We start from the raw sequence: 17,760 nt of genomic DNA on the forward strand, positions 1-17,760 counted from the left end.
TAAAGCTTTTTGAATAAAGATGGATATAAGAAAGTGGATTACCGGTAAATCCTCGAAAGGTGCAGCTGCACCCAACCCCGATGGACATACGTAGCACCAGCATTAGCGACTGTGGGCAGCCTGACACTAGCACCCCGACGGCTACCACTAGTGAGGTAAGTCCTACTAGCCCAACTGTTAGGGCTAGGGCTACTACTAGCCTTGCTAGCCCCCCGATGAAAGTTTTGTTACTTTTCGAGCCACCAAACAGACTGCTACAAAGCGAGAACATGGACCTGTTCACTGCGGTTACTCTTGTGAACAGTGCATCAGAATGCATAAAATCACTGCTCACAGAGGATGAGTTTACTGCGCTCTGGGACCTCTGCTCTCCTCCAGCCTCAGCCACTGACGAGGCTGGTCCCAGCTGTCCAACTAAGAGAAGACGCACAATTAACAAGAGCTTTGGTAGTTGAAGGAACGGTTGGACAGTCACAGAGGGACACTGGCGAAAAGACAGAGTTCCTGAGAGTGTTTTACAGTGTTATTGATGCTGTGCAAGGAGAGATGGATGCGCGTTTTGGAGAGCGCAGCTGCAAGCTCATTGGTGCGCTGGCTGCTTTAAACCCAGAGGCCGAGGATTTCATGGATCCATCGAAGGTCACTCCTCTCCTAAGATTAGCTCGAACTGAAGTGGTTGAATCTGAATATGCTGTGGCTCGTGGTGGGTTCCTGGTAAAGAAGATGGAGGACACCTCGTTTCCCCCCAAAGATGGACAATGGACAATAGACAATATTCTCAGTATACATTCCACTCAGCACTCCAGGCCATGCCAACTGTCATCCAAGCTTATACACTCGCCCTAACTTTGGGAGCGTCTACCGCGACTTGTGAAAAGTATTTTTCAACACTTAAAAATGTTTTCTCTGAGCATCGGCGCAGCATGTTGCACAAGCGCAAGGCTCAACTGATTCAGCTTGCCTTCGAAAAGGACCTCACCCACAAGTTCAAGGATGAGTGGAAGGACTTACTGATGAGGAGATTCAGCACTGAAAAACGCCGCCTCCTTCTTTTCTGAGCCGGGTGTGTGTGTGTGTGTGTGTGTGTGTGTGTGTGTGTCCGTGTGAGCACACGCCGTGGTGATGTTTTGCTAGTTGTATTCTCGACAGCTTTTTCAACTGGAGAGATGAGCTGTTTGCACGGTTATGCTATATTTAATGTGCTTTGTGTATAACGTGTTCAATGATGAGGATCTGGCTGATCCTATTTGCTGTAGATGGGTGGTTTTAATGTGATGATCACACGATCGGTCGGTCATACTGTATCCCTTTTGGAAGTGCACTGATTGCGTGCCAGTCTCCTAATTTTTGTTACGTAGGCTATCCCTGGCATTTATTTAATTCTTGTTCTTGTAAGTGTGCCGGGTTGGTGCCAATTATTGACCTGTGCGCATTGTAATGCACAACTTGGCCTCTCCACGCTATAAAGTAACTTGCATTCAAATAATTTTAGCTTAGGCCTACTCGGGTCGACAAGGCCTTGTAATAAACCAGCTTCGCCTGTGTTTATTGTTATGTTATTTGCTGCATTCTGATAATTTTAGGTCTAGTCTTCATCGGTAGGCTACGTGTCCAATTTAGCCTCTGCAACCTACTATGCATGTCAGTGTTCCATGACGAATACCATAGCATATCGGATTATATAAAATAGTTAATAATAATTGTGCCCCCCCATGCAGTTCATTGGCCCACCCTAAGACTGGGCCCTGGTGACGGGTCTGGTTCCATCTCACAAAAAATAATGGTATGTAAAAACTTGTAAAAATGCTAAATATCTCTGAACTGCCCTAAACGGAGATAGAACCTTACCATTCTAAACTCACGAAGTTTTCCGAAAGTCTGCTCGACTGAAAATCGACTGCATTGCGACACATTCTAGGACACGATGCATGGATATGCAGCAAAGTCACCATGAAGCCATTATCCATGGCAAGGTATTACCTTCTGATATACAACAATAATGGCTGACTGCCGTCTAGGTGAATGAATCAGTAAATGTGTCCCTTTTTGTTCCTGTAAGTGCCCTAACATTCTTGTTGCTTGAACTCATGCTTGATTTATGATTACGCGCCTTTCAATGTTTCAGCTGACATGAATGCTACAGAGGGGTGGTTCATCAGTATCCTCTGGCCATTGAGGAGGAAAAACTGAATTGCTCCCTAGGAAACCTTTTGTGAGAAATGCTTTAGCTATTCCTGGCAGCGTGAACATGGGGACAATGCCATGCTAATTAGCTGGCAGTGATCAGAGGCTGTGTGAAAATGCTCAAAGAAATTCTGCCCTGGTATTCTGAAGAGGCAAGAGACATTTCTGCCCGCCAACACGCCTCTTGACATGAAACAACCATTTAATAAATCCCGGAGAAATCAGCCATATATATAATATACAAAAGACAGAAGGGGAGAGCCTTTTTTGTATTTACTCTGCTGAAATGGAGCCCCAGGAAAATGAAACATGTATTTCAAAATGGAGGGAGGGGAGACAGCTTTTTGAGCCGGTGCCAGGGGCAGGCATTTTGTGCGACTCTTTCTGCTTCATCAGCACTAAGGGTTGGATGTCAAAAGGGAACAGTTATATCACCCTATCAATAATCTCAAATAGATGGTGCAGTGATCTGAGGACCGGTGTGATGTGTGCTCTTCGTCTGGTCCTTGTAAGGACACGTGCAGCAGCATTCTGAACCGTTTGCAGTCGACTAATCACTTTTTTGGGTAGACCTGTCAGGAGAGCATTGCAGTAATCTAGCCTGCTAGTGACAAACGCATGCATTCGTTTTTCAGTGTCTGCCTGGGAGAGAAAAGATTGTAACTTAGTAATCTTTCTTAAATGATAGAAGGATGTTTTTATAGTATTTTTTATAGTAATATGGGTTTCAAAGAGAAGATCTGAGTCAATTATGACACCTAGATTTGTGCCCTGGCCTGGTGTTAAGTGCCAGTGTTTTCAAATGTGCAGATAATTTCTCTCTCCCAGCCTTCTCACCGATGATCAATACCTCTGTTCTTTCCTGATTGAGTTGGAGAAAATGTGTCATCCATGCATTGATATCAGCAATACAATCTATCAGGTAATCAACTATCCCGTAGTCATTGCGAGTTACTGAGATATAAAGCTGAGTGTCGTCAGCATAGCTATGATAGTTAACGCTGTGCCTCCTGATGACAGAGCTGAGGGGTAGCATGTATAGGCTAAAAAGCAACGGTCCCAGAATGGACCCCTGGGGAACTCCACAGGTCACGCTGTAGTTTTTTGAGTTACGGTCACCAAGGGCCACACAGAAATCACCCCAAAAAACATTACAAATGATCAAGATGTTATCTTTAGAACGTCAAACATTATGGGCCCTATTATGCACTTCTTAACTTGCCGTCTTAAGTGTTAATTAAGACGCACCGCCAGGTTAAGACCTACCGCCACCCTTATTATGCGCTTCATACGCGCTACTGCTATTATGCAGGTGTTGATAGGCGCCCACACATAAGACGTAAAACTCCCGTGCATATATTGCTCATTGTGGGAGTGTTCATATGTTAATGAAGTGCACTAGGCGCCCCTGCTATTATGCGATCTGACTTTGCTCCTATCGCTAAGAAGTGGTTTGAAAAGTTCTTAAGTTTAGACTTCATGCACGTTTTGAAACACGAGCGCGTCTCCGCGGTTTGCGCATGCATGTGGGCACACATGAACACGCACGTGGCTCCACGGCAAGACGTCAATTACGGTCACAGTATAAATGCTTTATTTCAGAAGGGAGAGGCAGAGAAGCGCGCTGACCTCCTTCTTAGGACTTCCATAATAGCATAGCGCTAATGACTCAACGCAGCCGGTTCTTAAAGGGAATGGCACCTGGCACGCTGATTGGGTTGATTGAGAAGACGCCCAAAACACACCCATGACTAATTTCTTTGCTTAGCGCCGGGTTGTAGGCGCCCACTACAGCACGCATAATAGCAAAGTGGCCTTGACCACGCCTCCACGTCTTAAGTTTAGATCTACCGCCTCGTCTTATTGATGAAGTGCATAATAGGGCCCTATGTGTCATACCAATATTGCCCTGGCAAGCCAGTTTCCTTCATTCAAGTGAGAACACTACTCTACCCTACTTGCTACTAGGTTGTGCAGTATGACTGTGCTCATTTGTAACAGCAGACATAATCATACGGTTTGGCACTACTCCCACACATCGCCCACTTGGCTGATGGAGAGGAAAACTGGAGCTCCTGGCAAGATGAGTCATGTCTTGAGATGTTGGGAGTTTTTCAAACTGCTGAATTTTTCACTCCAGGTCATATTCCAAAGCATCTATCGATCCTTTATCTTTTCAATGGTGTTACAATAACAGTTCTGCTGCATTGTTTTTATTGCAGGGCTATTTCGCTCTACCAATCTCTACCATCATGTTCAATACTAAACTTGCAGCATTGAATCATTTTTACAGGTTTCATTTGAGGTTATGAATGCTAGAGTGGAACGGATCACACGTTTGATATCAGAGGAAATAAAGGTGTGGTTATATCCAGAGTGTGTGAGATGTCTGCTTTTTCAGGCCCTCAGTAGTGCTTGCTGTCTGTGAGGAAATACGATCATGGATTGTACAGTATGTTCTGCCATCTACCATTCTGCCAAAAGACCAAAAACCTAAACATAGTTGGGGCGGCTGTGGCGCAAGAGGTAGTGCCGCCGTCTAATGATCGCAAGGTTGGCATATCGGCGGTTGGAGCCCTGGCTGGCCACGTGTCGAGGTGTCCTTGCGCAAGACACTGAACCCCAAATTGCTCCCAGTGAGCGGGCCTGCGCCTTGCATGGTAGCTTGCCGCCATTGGTGTGTGAATGTGTGTGTGAATGGGTGAATGAGAGGCCGTTGTAAAGTGCTTTGGATAAAGGCGCTCATATAAGTGCAGTCCATTTACCTAATTTAATAACATTAACATTGCGTCCTAGCTCTTGTACAATACTTAAGTGCTGATGGTTGCAATAGGTGAACATATGATTTCCAGTCTCCTCTAGGAAGTGCTCTTGATAAATAAGACCAGAATATAGTTACATTATTAAAGATTTAATGATTTATTAAATCAGATTGACAAAACGACATGCGGCATGTTCTATAGGTTAAATGAAAATGCGGGAGGGTTCAATTATTTCTATTCAAATTAAAACACAACCTTCAAATCATCCGCTTTTTCCTACCTGTATTTGCCCAAATTAGCTTTGAAACAATGGCTCGCCTCGCGTAAGTGCCGACGAGAGAGCACCGCATGGCTATCTAGTGGGAAAACAAAAAATTGCATAGCTACAGTAAGTACACATACAAGATACAAGCCATAATTGGGACACGGGCCAGCCGGCGAAGAACCACAGCTGGGAAGCAAGTCATTACGTTTTCCCTTTGCAATCAAAGGCAATTATCATCGCAATGTTATGTTTTGTGCTGAGACGTGCTCTTGAAACCTCTCAAGGCCCATTGAGATCAACTTGGAGTTGGTGCGACTATCTAGGCCTAGGCAATGGTAGAGCCAAAACACAATACAGAAGTACATGCTTCAGAGGGAATGGCATGTCTCTATGGAATTGGAATGCAGTGTGAAATTAAATGTCTTTGACGACGAAGCACCCTATTTTTGAGCTTATTTATCAGCTGTTAAGAGGAATAAAACACCAATCATGTCTGACTCAAGGGTGATATGGGATGTGGCAGACATCTCATTCACTTATGGGCTTATAGCTCTCTAACACACTTCACACATACAGTAGCTAAGGGTTAGAGACCTGAGAACACTGCACATGTGTTCATTACCACGTTCATAATCATTCATCGTTAATAATTGATTCCGAAAATGAATGCTGGATGGGTTCAATCTATTGCGAATGTTGGAGCAGCCTTTCAGAGAGCTCACACTCGAAAGTGTGTTTGATTTGCGTAGCACAGAATATAGCCTCTCCAGACACATGCTCCCAGTCCCAGAGCATTAATGAGAGAAGAAGTCCCGAGTGAAGAATGCCACCGTTGACCAGAGTTGTCTTGGAGTCATAGATGGTGAGACCCATCGTGAGCTTAGAATGATAAGGTTCTATCTCCGTTTAGGGCAGTTCAGAGATATTGAGCGTCAAAGTTTTTACATTACATTATGTTTTATGAGATGGAACCTTTGTATTTTATGAATGACTTAAAAAGTCAAAAATATCTACATTTAAAAAAAACAACACCACACAGGCATTAATAAACACCTAATCGATCAGATTATGTACAAAACTAAATTTCGCCAAAAATGGAGATAGAACCTTATAATTCTAACGTCACGCCATGTTAAGATGACATCTGAGGGGCAAAAATTGTCAATTCGAGATTTGAAACTCACAGGGCCTCTTACGGATATCCCCATTAGATCTTCAACTGGTTTAACAAAAAGCAACACAATGAAATGTTCTTTTTGTGACAGTCAGGCAGTGACTTTTTGAAATGTTATGCTGTTGAAATTAATTAATACATTGCATTGGATACAAACCCAAAAGCTCACTCATTTGTTTTAAAATTATTCACATTCAACATGGCAATTACAAGAACACTCTGATTTCCCAATTGGAACTGCGGAAAAACAGTAAGCTGTATTGTAATCGTCTAATTAAAAAGGAAGACATTAGTCACACAACTACACAATCGTTTGTTTGAAAATGTATTAATACACAGGTATTAATATAAGGGCGCATGAGGTAGAGCCGACGTCTTATGATCGCAAGGTTGGCAGATCGGCGGTTCGAGCCCCGGCTGGCCACATGTCGAAGTGTCCTTGGGCAAGACACTGAACCCCAAATTGCTCCCAGTGAGCGGGCCAACGCCTTGCATGGTACAAGGCAACGGCCTCTCATTCACCGATTCACACACACATTCACACACCAATGGCGGCAAGCTGCCATGCAAGGCACTGGCCCGCTCACTGGGAGCAATTTTGAGGTTCAGTGTCTTGCCCAAGGACACTTTGACATGTGGCCAGCCGGGGATCGAACCGCTGATCTGCCAACCTTGTGATCATTAGACGCTGCCCCTACAAATAACATGCACCGAAACAACAGTGCAGAAAGATGCTTTTGTTTTAGAATAATATTCCTCAGAATTGTATCATTAAAATATGACTTTTGATACAGACAGTCGGAAATGGATTTTACAATTAGCATAGTCATCACATACTGTGCAGAATACATTTGAAATGAATTTTACCTATTGCATTACATACACGCCACATCAAATTATACACTATACACGTTGTGTTGTTAGGATGAGCCAAATAATTTAGAATTGCTTAGGTCTTTGTCTTCAGATTAATTAGGATTCATCCCGTTGGCACCACTGCAAAACCATTTCTCCCTGACTGATTTTTATAAAATATGTCAACCAGCATGAAATGCTGACTTCCCATGGTTGTCAAAGTCATTTTTGAAAGGGACTGAAATAAGAAAGGTATTTGGGAAAGTTTGTGTCACGCATACCTAGTTAATACATTGTGACTAATTGTGCATAGTGGTAATTGTCAGAGGATTATTGGAGAGGAGCATTGGGTTTATTGTCAAATATGAAGGGCACTTAAGGGGGAGGACATTTACATATGCAGGGATGCAAACTGGTGATGGCCCAAAAAGGTGACAACATTTTTTTTTGCCTGAAAACAAAGAACATTTAAGAAAATGGTTGACCTATTTTTAGGTAAAAACTGCTAAAACGGCTAAAAGGTGACAAGTTTGCCTCCTTTAGGGTGCTGACAACCCTGGAATTGAACAGTTGCTGTAAAATTACTTTTGTTTTCTACCCCCCCTAACCATTTCATCAGGCACATTGAGAGACGTGTTTGATGACATATATTGCATTTGGTTCTCAAATGTATCCACCAGATGAGGTTATTCCCATGGTAGTGTTTAGCAAGGACAACTTAGCGGGATCTACTCACATCCGACTGTAGCTAAAGTGCAGGAGATGAACAGCAACACTGTCATAGCAGGAAGTCTCTGCACACTCAGGATGAATGCAGAATATATGGCCTGGGGAGGTCCAGTGGTCTAGCACCGTGGTCAAGTTCAAGTTCAAGTTTCAAGTTATCTTTTATTGGTCACACGTACAGTACAGTGAAATGCTTTGTTCTGTACAGGCCCCCCCTTGAGAATGTGCTTCATACAGTACCAATAATTAAAGATAAAATAAAAATAAAATAAGTCATAAGTATGGTGTAACACCTACTATACACTATACAATACACGATATACAATACAAGAGAAATCAGTAATAAAAAAGTGCAATTCGCTTGATGGATGTATAAATATGGTGTAGTGGTGTTTAAATATGTTTAAATATGGTGTAAAGTGCTTAAAGTGTCTGGTTTGGTTGGTTTGGTTTCATTCATTCACAGTCATTGGGAGTCATTGAGCATCCTGATGGCCTGGGGATAGAAGCTCCTTTTGCGTCTCTCTGTGCGCTGGCCATGAGACTCCTGTAGCGCTTGCCTGACCGCAGCAGTTCAAAGAGGCAGTTGTTAGGATGGCTAGAGTCTGCGGTCAGCACATACCGATGTCGGCATGGGTTTGAACCTGGGCCATGCCCTGCTGACATGCCCTCCTCTGCTTACTTTCCTGTCTATCTTCACTACTAACTCTATCCAATAACATGAGAACTATGAGTGGGACTGCATACTCCACTCAGGAAAAAATGACTATAAAAAAAAAAAAAGATAGTGGCCTGGGGTGGTCCAGTGGTCTAGCACCGCGGTCTACAGTGCACACATATGCCCAGTCGGCATGGGTTCGAATCCGGCCCATGCCCTGCTGACATGCCCTCTCTCCCTTCTTCTCCTTACTTTCCTGTCTGTCTTCACTACATCTGTCTAATAAAATGAAAAATATGAGTGGGACTGCCCGACTCAGAATAAAAATAAAAATAAAAAGAAGATGAATGCAAAAATGTAAATGCATTAATCTGATGATGGTCTAGCATCGAAAGCTTAGTCCAATAAATGTAAATTGTGCATTGATCCCGACTGTGTGGAAACCTCCTTTCATGACACTGTTTATAAAGGCCCCACGGCATTTCTCCATGTTTAGTGTTGTGTTGATGCTAATGTATGATGCTAAATGTAAATCTAAAAGTAATGCTAATGTATGAATGTGTTAACCTTGAACTGAAAAGAGAAAATGCTTCACAAGTACTCACCGCCGTCAACAGATGCATCATTTTTCATAACGATACAGTATCAGTCAAACGTTTGGGACACCTTCTCATTCAATGGTTTTATTTTTCTTTTGATTATTTTCTTAATTCTAGATTAATACTGAAGACATCAAAACTAGGAAAGACTATGAAAGAACACATGGAAATATGTAGTAAACAAAAAAAAAGTGTTAAACAAAGCAGAATTTGTTTTAGATTTCAGATTCTTCAAAGTAGAGGCCGGACGACCTGCCTGACCTTCATCAATGGGCGCTCCCAAGTGCCCAGGCCAGCCGCCCCGCCAGCACCTCTCCCCAGCCATCTGAGGGTCCGCTGTGGTGTGGAGGGAGGCCCGTCATGTGCTCGCCCCACTCCCATACCCCATCTCTCTCTCATGGCGAGCATCAGCCTCTCCCACCGCTGTTCTCGTGGCAAGAGGGATGGGTGGTTCTCCATCAAAAAATCAACCAGAAACAAAGCCACAGCCTTAGGGTGTGTTCTCACTAGAACATTTGCTTCACTTGGAATCGGAGTTTAGGATAAAATCTGCTTTGCTCTGCGTCGTTTGGAGCTGTGAGAACGCGCATTTGAAGTCACTCCCGGAGCAAACAACCGACGGATGCTCCGCTTAAAAAGGGTGGTTTCGCTCCGATTAGAAACAACTCATCCATCACTTTGCTTCGCTTCGCTTTTGGTGAGAACGCTGCTCGAGGCTGTCCATAGGAAAACAACAGCGCATGCGTGTTGATCTGGATAAGAGCAGGACGAACTGGCAATTTTCTATTTTTCTGACCAATCAACCACCACGTCTGTTGCTTTGATTGCGTCTGTCACTTCGTTTACATAAAGGGCTGTGAGAAACGCAAATCAGAGAAATAATTTATGCAACAATGTTGCAATCTCATCCACTTGCTCCGGGTCATGATTCAGACTTTCATTTGAGAACATGACCAGAGACGACCGTCCACAGAAGCCCTCACCAGCTGGACTACAGAGGCGTCCACTGCAAGGTTCAAACAACCACTAATTATCCCCAAAAAGATTGGCCAGACTACAGGTTGCTAGAAAGCCTGCAGAGGTTTGGAAAACGATAAGATGAATATGATCATGCACCATAAAGAGGGAAGTTTGGAGGAAAAAAAAGCATCTGCCTCAAGTTTCACAGCATAGCACCTTATCTGTGAAACATATGGTGGAGAGGGAGTGCTATATGGTTTGGGCATGTATATATATATAGCTGCCACAAGAACTGTCTTATTTGACGATTGCACTGCTGACAGCAGCAGTAGAATGTATTCTGAAGTGTACAGATACAACTTGTCTGTTTGAGCCTCCAAATTCATCTTCTTCTTCTCAGTTTGAATGGCGGTTTGCAACCAACTTAAGGCGCATTACCACCACACCTCCAAATTCATTGGATGGTGCGTCATCATATCGCAATGACCGCATAATTCTTTTCCTTTGGATAGCCACTATGGTGGCGGAGCAAAAATGTCTGACTCTCCTTCTCCTCAGAAATAATCCAAGGTCCACAGAAGTTGTTTTCCAAAAATAAAGCAATATTTATTACAACTAATAAATGAATACAAAACTTAGATTTTCAGAGTATAAATACAAATAAGGATTGCAAAGATAATTAAAGATCAGTGTCAAACAAAACAGGAGCATTCTCTATAGAATATTGGTAACAGGAAGTGAGGTCAGAGACTGTGTCTTCCTGCTCCGGCCACACCCTCCAGGTGAATCACCTGCCTATGTAAATCCCACTCCGGCCACTAGAGGGGGTTGACTCAAACAAAAAGTATATGAGACAATACAAACAGAAAAATAATCATTTTGGCTCCTCCAACCCCAAACACACTGCTATACCAACAAGGGAGTTTTTCAGGGCCATGAAGTGGAAAGTTCTTGACTAGCCAAGTCAATCTTCAAATTTAAATTGAACATGCATTTAATTTCCTGATCATATGATTTTAGGCAAACCACTGTTAGCTATGGACGTTTTCAGAATGTCAGACACGTTCGTACACCAAAACAACCTCTCGTTAACCTCTCATCTAAAATGTATTAACTTGATTCCCCCTATAAAGAGAGGAAAACTCGTCACCACATTACAACAATTAGTTGGAGATGAATCGGCGTGCATGGAATTCATTATTAATTACATTTAATTGGCATGGTTGTTAGTATGTATATGCAAACATAATTATTTTTCATTCGCAACAATGGACAGTAACACACGTATTATTCAACCCAGCTCACTTTTCGAATGAAACAACTTCTTTGATCAAAGTAAATGCAGATCTGAAGAGAAGTCGGTGAATAAAAAAAGATGAGTGGTTAAAGCAGCTTCGTAAAACAACGGATAAACAACTTTTATAATGAGGCAAGGCCTCCATTAGATCATATTACGTAAATGAGTCTTCAGAAAAGCAGCACATTGCACAGGGGGGCCAAGTCCTACAGAAAGGTTGCTCTTTTCAGTGACCTCTTATATGGTCCCACAACAAACCACATGAAGTCTAGCACTTCAAAGTGCAAATCAGAATGGTTTACGGAGACACGACTACAGACAATCAGTGGTACTGAGTGGGACTGACAGTATTGCTGTCACAACAAGCTATCGACATTCACCTCGGGCCAATGCTCTTGAACGCGTCCCGTAATATTGTGTTACAGCAGTGATACTTAATTTGAAGAAGAGTTTAAAAAATAGCACATTGGAGAGCCGATAATAACCCAGTTAGAGAGAGAATATAAAACACTATATAAAAAATGGAACGGTGGAATGTTTGCTGTGTGCACTTTAGGGTTCCTTTTAAGACAACACAGTCTCCTAGCAAAATGTGTATGCGTACAATTCAAACAATACTTTTTTTCACCTCAGCCATAGGCTTAATTTGGTGGAATTGTGCCTTTTTTGGAGTTGTCATTGTCTTGACAAGTCATGAATTGGAATATAGATTTTCTGCACCTGCAGATTGTTCAGGTGCACGTTCAAGCTGTGAATCTCCCATTCTACCACATCCCAAAGGTGTTCTATTTAATTCAGATCCAGTAACTGGGAAGGCCACTGAAGAACACTGAAATCAATGTCATGTTCATAAAAACCAGTTTGAGACGACTTTTGCTTTGTGCCATGGTGCATTATCATGCTGGAAGTAGCCATTAGAAGACGGGTACATTGTGGCCATGAAGGGATTCACATGCTCATCAACAATACCCAAATAGGCTGTGGCATTCAAGCGATAATTGGCATTAGGGGCCCAAAGTGTGCCAAGAAAACATTCCCCACACCATTACGCCACCTGAATGAATGAGAAGGTGTCCAGGTGTTCCTAATAAAGTGTTCAGTGAGTGTGTATATATTGAGAGTGTTTGATTGAATAGGGCCCCAGTTATCAGTATGGTATGGCTCCAATATCACATTACCTCAGTGGGTGTTCTCCTATAATACAATACATCTCTAGTTGACTCCATATGCCTACACATAGCACTACAGTACATTACCCACAAAGCACCATGGTGGGCGCTGCCTGTCAACCCGAATGAAAAGCCATATGTGATAGCAAGAAAAAATAAATTTCTTGACATAAACTCAGCGAAACAAGTTTGAGCAGGGAGGCGTGATGAGGGCGAGAGATGTCAGTTTGTTTGGGAGAGCTAAACAAAACTGTAGCGCCCACAGAGAAGCGTTTCACAGATGTCATACATCAACAAGCATTGCCCGTTGTGTTGTAGTCTTTCCGGAAAACCCAGAACTTCTGCCAAGTTTGGCGTCAACAAACCTTTTATTTGAGGTCGAGGTTCACGCAACCAATATGTTCTGGGGTATTTGTATAACCTCACAGATGCACAGATAGAGGTAGAAGCTGGGTCACTGGCCTTTCCTGACTGATAAATACCCACCAGTAATCTCTCCATCTGTGTTAGCATAAACGTATCCAGATGGGCAGATATGAGGATTAGTTGCATGACTGAAGACTTGGTGGTATTTGGAGAGGCTGTGCATATACAGTATTCTAATGTAAAAAAAAAAAAAGACAGTGGAGCTCCTGACAGCGGGGGAAAAATAATAATATAGACATTTCCGAATAGATTCATTCGATGGCAGACACTCCGCTGCCCGAGTGCTATACTGCAGAGTACACTGTTCACTTCAAAGTTAAAGAACAACTCAATTAAATAGTTTTTAGGAACAGTGGATTAAGATGGCTGTTAAGATGGCGTAAGACTGTCCCGGAGACTACTCCTCCAGACACCCAATTGGGCCCAGTTGAAGGGAGCTGGTTCTGATTACAAGCCAACAGGTGAAGCTACAGTTAAAGCACAGGAGCTCTAAAGAGTAGACAAGGCGTGACGTTAGAATTATAAGGTTCTATCTCCATTTTTGTCAAAATTGAGTTTTTTTACATAATCTGATCCATTAGGTGTTTATTAATGCCTGTGTGGTGTTATTTTTAAAATGTTGCATTTTTTTAGTTATTAATTCATAAAATACAAAGGTTCCATCTCACAAAACATAATGGAATGTAACACTTTACATTCTCAATATCTCTGAACTACCCTAAACGGAGATAGAACCTTATAATTCTAAGCTCACGAAGGGCCAAGGCTCATACTGACTACTGTTTGATTAAAGGATCGACTACATACTAACCCATAATACATACATACATACACGTGTTATAGAGCCCACTGTTTAGTACAATGTATTCAGTGAGCAATTTCAACACACTACCCCTCATTCATACCATGTTGTTGATGGTAATTGGTTAAAGTTTCACTACCGCCCACCTCCCTTACCTGCTCTATTGAATTGTGGGACCACAATCAGAAAGGACTTATTGTATGAATAGTGTGCTGTGAATTCATACGACATGAAAAGCCACATTTAGTATGACAGCCTGGCATTTGTAATTTATTGGTACACCACCATCTAGCAGTCAATTACCCACAATTCCCTAGCAACAGGAGGGAGCAATTTAGCAAGTTTGCTGGGGGAATTGGAGTGGAGTTGTAATATATCACTCATCAATGAACCTGGGATATTGGTTCTTGTTTAATTCGAACTCTATTACATCTGAGCTCGTGTTCATGTGACATTCCAGCTTTTAAATGGGGCCATTGCGTGGTTCCAAATAGCATCTCTTTGATGAGAAGGTTTCCAAATATCACCTTTTTGGTGAAACTGGTTCCAAAAAGCACCACCTTAAGAGAAAAAACATGTCAATTAAAAGTGAAGTCATATTGTTATTGACGATCGCTAGCTGTTTCCAAATTCCCTTTTACGGAATAACTTTAGTAACATAATATAAGTCCATAGCAGTACCTTCTAAACAACAGTAACATTGAATACAAATGAATGGATGATGCATACTTTATTATTTGGTAAGTTTTATATGACAAGTACAATGACAAGTTTCATACAGTGTATGCTCTGAGCCATGGGGTCATCATCCTTGTTTTGTCCATCATCCTTGTTTTGTCATGGGGTCATCATCCTTGTTTTGCCATGTTTTGTCATGGGGTCATCATCCTTATTTTGCCATGTTTTGTCATGGGGTCATCATCCTTGTTTTGCCATGTTTTGTCATGGGGTCATCATCCTTGTTTTGCCATGTTTTGTCATGGGGTCATCATCCTTGTTTTGTCATGTTTTGTCATGGGGTCATCATCCTTGTTTTGGCCATCATCCTTGTTTTGTCATGGGGTCATCATCCTTGTTTTGCCATGTTTTGTCATGGGGTCATCATCCTTATTTTGCCATGTTTTGTCATGGGGTCATCATCCTTGTTTTGCCATGTTTTGTCATGGGGTCATCATCCTTGTTTTGCCATGTTTTGTCATGGGGTCATCATCCTTGTTTTGCCATGTTTTGTCATGGGGTCATCATCCTTGTTTTGCCATGTTTTGTCATGGGGTCATCATCCTTGTTTTGCCATGTTTTGTCATGGGGTCATCATCCTTGTTTTGTCATGTTTTGTCATGGGGTCATCATCCTTGTTTTGCCATGTTTTGTCATGGGGTCATCATCCTTGTTTTGCCATGTTTTGTCATGGGGTCATCATCCTTGTTTTGTCATGTTTTGTCATGGGGTCATCATCCTTGTTTTGTCATGTTTTGTCATGGGGTCATCATCCTTGTTTTGGCCATCATCCTTGTTTTGTCGGGTAAAGTTAAGGACTACCTTATTAAGAACTGTGTTTGAACCACTTCCTAATTTTCTTCCTCCATGACTTCTTTTTTTTCGGGGTCTCCTCTTCTTCTCCTCCTCCTCCTCCTCCTCCTCCTCCTTCTCCTCCTCCTCCTCCTCCTCCTCCTCCCCCTTCTCCTCCTCCTCCTCCTCCTCCTCCAACTTTTTCTTCTCCTCCTCTATGTTTCTGTTCTTCTCCTCAATACTTGTTTTCTCCTCCTCCATCCGTCTTTTCTCCTCGTTCATCTTTATCCTCTCTTCCTCTATCTCCTCATTCTCCTCATCTATCAGCTTTATCTTCTCCTCTATCTCCTCCTTCTCCTGCTTCATCACTCTCTTCTCCTCCTCCATCCATCTTTTCTCCTCGTTCATCTTTATCCTCTCTTCCTCTGTCTCCTCATTCTCCTCATCTATCATCTTTATCTCCTCCTTTATCACTCTCTTCTCCTCCCTCATCCTTATTTTCTCCTCGTTCATCTTTATCTTCTCCTCCTCCATCACTCTCTTCTCCTCCTCCATCCTTCTTCTCTCCTCATTCATCTTTAATCTTTTCCTCCTCTATCTCCTCCTTCATCACTCTCTTCTCCTCCCTCATCCTTATTTTCTCCTCGTTCATCTTTATCTTCTCCTCCTCTATCTCCTCCTTCATCACTCTCTTCTCCTCCCTCCATCCTTATTTTCTCCTCGTTCATCTTTATCTTCTCCTCCTCCATCACTCTCTTCTCCTCCTCCATCCTTTTTTTTCTCCTCGTTCATCTTTAACTTCTCCTCCCTTCTCTCCTCTCTCTCTCTCTTCTCCACTTCTATCACTCTCTTTTCCTCTCCATCCATCTGGCCTCCTCTACCTCCACCTCTTTTGCTTCCCCGACCTCCCGCCTCCATCTGTCCTCCAGCCAGCTCCTGAGGAGCGCCCGCTGGTGCATCGAGGTGAGGGACTTCTTCATATCCTGCCGTGGTTCTCTCAAGGCTTTGATAAGTTCTGGGAGAACGAGAGAAGAACAATAGCAAAGATGGATGGATGGATGGACAGAAAGACAGACAGGCAGACAGACAAGCAAACAGGCAGACAGACAGACAGACAGAAAGGCTGACAGGCAGACAGAAAGGCTGACAGACAGGCACACAGGCAGACAGACAGACAGACAGACAGATAGACAGACAGACAGAGTAAAGTAATATGACCTTTGCGCTGAATTCTGATCTCCTCTTCCTTGTGTCTGGCCTCCGCATCCGTCTTTAACTTCTTCTCCTCAATCCTTCTCTCCTCCTCCTCTCTCTCTCTCGCCTCCTCCTCCTGCCTAGACTCCATCTTAATTTCCTCTATTATCATTCGGATAATCTTCCTCATCTCTCTCTCTCTTTCCTCTTCCTTCCTCTTCTTCTCCTTTATGGCTTTTTTAGGTTCTGTGAGGAGAGAAGGAGACGTGAGACAGACAGACAGACAGGGAGGTAGGCAGGCAGGCAGACAGGCAGGCAGGCACACAGGCCGAAGGATAGAGAGATATATAGATAAATAGATAGATAGATAGATAGATAGATAGATAGATAGAAAGGCAGACAGACAGACACACAGAGGGACAGACAGGCAGACAGACAGACACACAGAGAGACAGACAGACAGACAGACAGAGTAAAGTAATATGACCTTACCTGTTGGAGGCTTCTCCAATAATGATCACCTGACAGTTTGACACGGAACTAACCCCTAACCCCACTGTGACATCACAACCCCTTATCACCATAGCAACATGATGACCCCACTGAGGCACTGCTTAAGTTGATGGACTCATCATACAAACAGACTGACAGGCAGACAGACAGACAGATAAACAGGCTGTCAGACAGCCAGTTAGACTGTCAGACAGGCAGGCAGACATACAGACAAGCAGACAGGTAGACAGATAAACAGGCAGACAGACAGGCAGACAGACATAAAGGCAGACGGATAGACAGACAGACTGGTAGGCAGACAGGCAGAAAGACAGGCAGGCAGACAGATAAACAGACAGACATACAGAAAGATAGACAGACAGACAGGCAAACAGGTAGACAGACAGACAGACAGAGAGACAAATAGACAGAGAGAAGGGCAGGCAGACAGACAGACAGGCAGACAGGTAGACAGACAGACAGAGACAGACAGGCAGGCAGACAGACAGACAGGCAGGCAGACAGGCAGAAAGATAGACAGACAGACAGAGAGACAAATAGACAGACAGACAGACAGACAAACAGGCAGGCAGACAGACAGGCAGACAGAGAAACAGACAGACATGCAGACAGAGAAACAGACAGACAGGCAGAGGGATAGATAGACAGACAGACAGACAGGCAGAGG

This window comes from Nansenia antarctica (genome assembly GCF_963989245.1).
Source record: "Nansenia antarctica genome assembly, chromosome: 14".
NCBI lineage: Eukaryota > Metazoa > Chordata > Actinopteri > Argentiniformes > Microstomatidae > Nansenia > Nansenia antarctica.